We start from the raw sequence: 6,340 nt of genomic DNA on the forward strand, positions 1-6,340 counted from the left end.
CGGAAGCGGAAGCCAAGTTTCCGCAACTTCCGCCTCCAGGTTGTCCCCACTTCCGCCCGCACCCTTTTCCTTCGGCGACCGCATCTATGATCGCCACTTCCTGCACCATAGAGATAATACTATAGAGCAGGCAGGAGGCCAAAGGTATAAGAGGAAGCGGGTAGAGAAGAACGGAGAGGCGGCTTTGGAGATGCAAGTAACAAAAACGGCGAGCGTTTCACACCGTCTTCACATCCGGTTTTTATTCGAAATCCGGCTAGCTGAGAATGATGGGAGTTGTAGTCCAACAGATCTGGAGGGGCCCGGTGGGGAAGGCTGCACTATGGGCGTGGCAGAAGCATACAGCGCCGTAGGAAAGGCACTCTGCAATAATAGTCTCTATGGTGGCCCGCCCTATTTAATTTGAATCGTTCTCGCCCAGCACGTTCAATTAATTGCCAACCGGAAGAGATTTTGTAATTGCAGAGAGTCGTTTATCAGAGACCGACTATACAGATTTTGTTTTGGCGCCGGTTGGAGAAAAGTCTTGGCCACAGAAGCGAAGCCTTGTGTCACCTTAAAGCAGGGGAAGGCTATATGTTTCCCGTGGGCACCGGGAGGAGCCTTCCTTGACGCCCACCGTGGTGCCCGACCACGCCCAGCTCAAACAAAAAACACATTTCCTTACAGTCGGGATTTTTGTGAAATAGGTTTCTATGGGTGGTGAAAACTGCGTTCAAACAAGATTTTTTTTAATGTGTTGGGGCTCAGCCCCCACCTCTGCTTTGTACTCAATCTTTGGGCAGGTTATTTGTCCTCTGCCACATCTCCCATGGCAACCATTTTATTATTATTATTTATTTATATAGCACCATCAATGTACATGGTGCTGTACAGAGTAAAACAGTAAATCGCAAGACCCTGCCGCATAGGCTTACAATCTAATAAAATCATAGTAAAGCAATAAGGAGGGGAAGAGAATGCAAATAATAATAATAATAACAACAACAATAATAATAATAAACAGGCACAGGGTAGGGTAGAACTAACCGTATAAAGTCCAAGCAACATCAAGTTTTAAAGGCTTTAGGAAAAAGAAAAGTTTTTAGCTGAGCTTTAAAAGCTGCGATTGAACTTGTGGATCTCAGATGTTCTGGAAGAGCGTTCCAGGCGTAAGGGGCAGCAGAGGAAAATGGACGAAGCCGAGCAAGGGAAGTAGAGACCCTTGGGCAGGCGAGAAACATGGCATCAGAGGAGCAAAGAGCACGAGCGGGGCAATAGTGTGAGATGAGAGAGGAGAGATAGGAAGGAGCTAGACCATGAAAAGCTTTGAAGGTTGACAGGAGAAGTTTATATTGGATTCTGAAGTGAATTGGAAGCCAATGAAGAGATTTCAGAAGTGGAGTAACATGGTCAGAAGTGGAGTAACATGGTGGTGCCCAAGATAACGGATTTCTTGTGGCACAAGCTTTCCTGGAATGGAGCCCATACTTCATCTGATGCAAGGTGTCATCCTCAGTTACTAACTCTGCACATGACTGCAAAGAAAAAACTTAAAAACAGTGGGTCCAAAAGATCATGATGTACAAAAGACACTCCTGTGATGCTTATGTGCGCACCTCGGATGTACACAACATAAGCACAATGATACACAGCATTAATTTCCAGTAAAAAAAATAAAAGCAGCTGTTGGCTGAGTTTTGTTTATGGAGCAGAGGAGCGTTGCTCTATCCTTTGGCATGTTGCGATAAATTAGGCATTAAGAGAGGCATAGATCTTATTCCCTGGTCATAAAATCTCAAGGTTCAAATCAGAAAGCAACCAGGACAGAAATGCTAATTTTGTATGGTTGTACAAAAATGTATATACATTTTTTTTTAGTTGTTAGAAGACAACGCCTGCAAATCCCAGTATATCCCATTATCCCCATATTGCAGGATGTGTGGGTCAGGCAATGTATGGTCCTCCAGTTATTTTAGCCTGCAACTCCCGTCATCCCTCACAATTGCCTATGCTGACTAGGGCTTATGGGACTTGCAGGCCAAAGCATCTGGAAGACCACCCATGGGCTAGCAGATAGTTTTAAAATAATAATTAAAAAGCCCTACAATGCAATCCACTGCAGTTGCACATCAGAAGTGGGCTGAAGCCAATTTGGATTTCCAACCAAAAATCTCCCCTTCAAAATACCATTCAGTGTTGAAGCAGGATCCAGCTGTCAACAATTGGCATCTGTCTGCAAAATATCTTGGGCCAGCACTGTAATCTTAACCTATTATAAAGTACTTTGAAATCCAGGTTTCCTGTATAGTTTTGTAGTGAGAATTCTCACTTCCAATCTGGGTTGAAGAAAAAAAATTCCAAAAACAAGCTGTTGGACCATCTGCAGGTGCATGTATAGAAATTGTCTATGCTTTACATTCAACATCAAAATGGAAAGCTAATTTACTCGGTTGAGGATTTCCAGAAAGAATTGTGATGGCTTGTATGACTCTACGCTCTATATATCTCTATGTCACCGGCATTTGCACACCCTCTGGGCTATGACCAATCAGAGCTGCCAAGAGTTCTTTCCCAGAATTTAAAAGAACAACACTCCCCTTTCTTCCGCAAACAGCTTTACGCAGCAATAAACCTTGGCCAGGGGCTCTAAAGGGAACAAACCACACCTTCCACCTCTACTTAAATATTTCATATTGATCTTAGTAGGATTAACATTTATAAGTGCTGCACATTGCTAAACCCAAGAGTATACACTGAAATCAGGATCCTGAATCTCTTTTATTTTACAGGTTGAACAAGCCTATAACAAAACCTTCATTTGCAATGGGAGTAAGCAGGCACTTTCTGCCTCCTTTGTACAGACCTGCTAGAAAATGAGTCAAGAATCCTGAGTAAGAATGAACAACTGCTAAAGCCTCTTAAAATGGTAGCTGTAGGTAGCAATACTGGGTCCATTAGGGGGGGAAAAAACCCAAATGTTACAATATGGTAATACTTTTGTTAGGATGAACAAAAATGTCACAAAATTGTGAGCAAACTCTCAAGTCCTGTAGAACTCTTCATCAGGCTGGATGTTAAGCAAAGTAGAGGCAGGAGGAAGAGACAGAAAAAAAACGCGAATAATGAGTTGTCCTAAATCTGTAGTTTGTAACAGTCTCAAAGAGTGCACAAACATAATGGGATTAGCCTCACTAGCTGCCAGACAGATTGCAGGATGCAGGCAGGGCTAATGGGACCAAAAAAAGAAGAAAAAAAAAAGGGGGGGGGGACAAACGAAAAACCCTAACCAGTATTCACAGGTCCCCTGGAAGGCAGAGAAAAAAGGAACATGGTAGGTCTTTATATTACAAAAGTTGAGGATTCATTTTAGGTAGTGCACCAGGTACAGTTAAGACAAATTGGGTAGCATTACCTAGTAGTTGGTGACATGTAACCTCCCCATTTCAGTGCCGCCTTCAAATAGCCCTCCAGGTAGACCACAAACCACCCTACGCATGTGTGTTCACTCACGTTCCCCCACTGCAGTTTCTCAAAAGGAGTTACATCTCTCACTGTTGTACATTTCATGCTCTAGGCATGCATGTTTGCTTACAGGGGCAACACTGCTGCTCAGTGGAAGTTTCCATACTATGTGTGAAATTCTCAGAAACAAAGCTATCCCACACAACCCGGTTGGCATGGCTAGAGGGATTATTTTTAAGGGTTCCCACAAATATATGTGCATAAAAAAAAATGTGTTGGCAATGTTTATAACCCGATTTAGATTTTGTTTTTAAAAGGACTCCAGCTTCCTGAAATAGTATAACCTTTCTGGGAATTATACAATCAATAGCAAAGTTAGAAGTATTTTTTATCCCACTTTTCCATTAAAAGAAATGCTATGGGCAGCTTTACAATACAGACAAGTTAAAAAAAAAAAACACCCAAAAGAATCACCCCCCCACAAATCAATAGAACCAATAGGAAGAGAAAAAAGGCAGCATATAGGGCGCTAATTCTAATAAGATAGGAAGACTAAATTAAAAGAGAAGTCCAAATGCCTGTCAAAAAAGTGGAAGTACTTCTTCACACAGCGCATCAAGATGTAGTGGTGGCTACAAATTTAGACAGCTTTAAAAGGGGTGTTAAACAAATTCCTGGAGGAGAATGCGATCAATGGCTAATCCTGAAGGCTAAGTTCAACCTCTAGTATCAGAGGCAGTATGCTGGGGAACATGGGCAGGAGAGTGCTGTTGCACTTGTGTCCCGCTTAGCGGTTTGTCAGCTGGTTGGTCATTGTGTGCGCAGAATTGCTAGTCTAGATGGACCCTTGGTCTGATCCAGCATGGCTGTTCTTATGGAAAGTGACTGCAGTGGAAATCTGTCAGAGATTGGTCTCCCGTGGCAGGGAATTCCAAAGTTTAAGCATTGTCACAGGTAAGGCACTTTCTCACGATTTAACCAGGGGAACTGAAATTTTGGTGGGTCAAAGATGGCCTCCATATAATAGGTTACATGAAAATGCTCCTTAGTCATTTTAGTTAATTTGTATTTGTTTCTTAAGGGACATACATTTGTGATCAAACCAACCATAGCTATGTCTGCGTTTTGGGGCTTGTGGATTGGAATTTTCTAATGTTAAACATGGGGTATCTATCAGCTTTCCATAGTTGGCAATCACCTCATCAATATTCTTGGCAGATGTTATATTTAGATAGTAGGCTTTCCCCGATATAAGAGGATAGAATCATTCCAGATTGATTGTTCCATTGTACCTTTTTATTTAGTTGTTAATGGGAGTGTGACCACTGATGGTTGGTGTTTGGTTAAACGTCCATCATCAAGGCCATTGATCATAGTATTTAATGGAAAATGATCACTCTCAGTAATTTGGTCAACCCGAATGAATGAATCTGCCCCCACAAAGACTGGGAGACAATCACATAATCAATAACACTGCATCCCAATCTGCCCACTTGTGTCTGTAGCAATTCATGTAAGACCGGGGAACTCATGTTTTAATTCCTGTTCAGGCACAAAGATCACTGGTGGCCTTCTCTTAACAGCAGTACATTGATGGTGCTATATAAATAAATAAATAAATAATAATAATAAAGATAATAAAGATAAAACTGAGAATTGGGGAGGGGAAAAGAAGAGAAGCATGTATGTTATTCTGAGCTTCTTGAGGAAGGAAAGGATAAAACCATAAAAGAAAAAATGTTTTGCCAATGGAGGAAGGTAAAGGAAGGATCTAGTGGCTAAAGTGTTGGACTGGGAGTCGGGAGATCCGGGTTCTAGTCCCCATTCAGCCATGGAAACCCACTGGGTGACTTTGGGCCAGTCACAGACTCTCAGCCCAACCCACCTCACAGGGTTGTTGTTGTGAGGATAAAATGGAGAGGAGGAGGAGGATTATGTGTGCCGCCTTGGGTTCCTTGGAAGAAAAAAGGTGGGATATAAATGCAATAATAAACAGCTAGCTCAACATTTTATATTCCATTGCTTCAGGAATTTACAGATCTTCAGTGCAGTGTTGCTTTAGAAGCCACAGTCCTATGAAGACAAGGATTCCCATAATCATTTTTGCTTTGTTTTTGTTTTAAAGTTTGCAGTAACAAATATAGATATTTAACCTCCAGGTTTAGATTGTTATGCTAAGTTAAGTGCCTGGAATTTTTTGGCCGTAAACTTTGCACAGAAGATACCCGTGAAAGTATCAGTTCACACCAATCCTCTTCGAGCACAACTAAGGCATTATCCATACCATCTGTGGCTTCCTCTGCAGCAGGGAATCTTGGGAATTAGTTTTGTAACTGCAAAAGCCATTTGAGCTGTATTTTTCCTTACAGTTCTCAGAAGTTTTTGAGGGGGAGGGCATTCCTTATGTAAAAGCACTGACTTTAAGCACAGATATAGGTAGAGTGAATCTCTCATAGCCCCGACTCCCTTTCCTGTGTGCTTCAAACCAAATCCAACTTGAGGGAAGGCACTTTGAAACAAGGATCAGAACAACATAAAAGTCTCCCTGTAAGCGCAATTTAAAAATCAAGGTTGCATAGCATGCATTTCTTCAGGCTCTTGATGTTCAGGGGTGGTCTTTTTATTAGTATTATTATTCCTGCTAGTAATGAGAAAGGTGTCCCACTTCCTGGCCTCAACCAAACAGGTTTTTGAATTAACTGCTTCCCAATTACATTTTTCCATATGCAGTATTAGCTTTGCATGTTCTTGAGAACAGATAAATAGCTTTTAGATCAACTCCTGCTGGGATAGCTTTCAAATCTTAGGCTGCAATCCTACATACGGTTACTTGGCACTAAACCCTACTGATCGGAATAGGTCTTAATTCCAAGTAAGCGTGTACATGATCAGGCTA

The sequence above is a fragment of the Elgaria multicarinata genome, chromosome 11, assembly GCF_023053635.1.
Source record: "Elgaria multicarinata webbii isolate HBS135686 ecotype San Diego chromosome 11, rElgMul1.1.pri, whole genome shotgun sequence".
Lineage (NCBI taxonomy): Eukaryota > Metazoa > Chordata > Lepidosauria > Squamata > Anguidae > Elgaria > Elgaria multicarinata.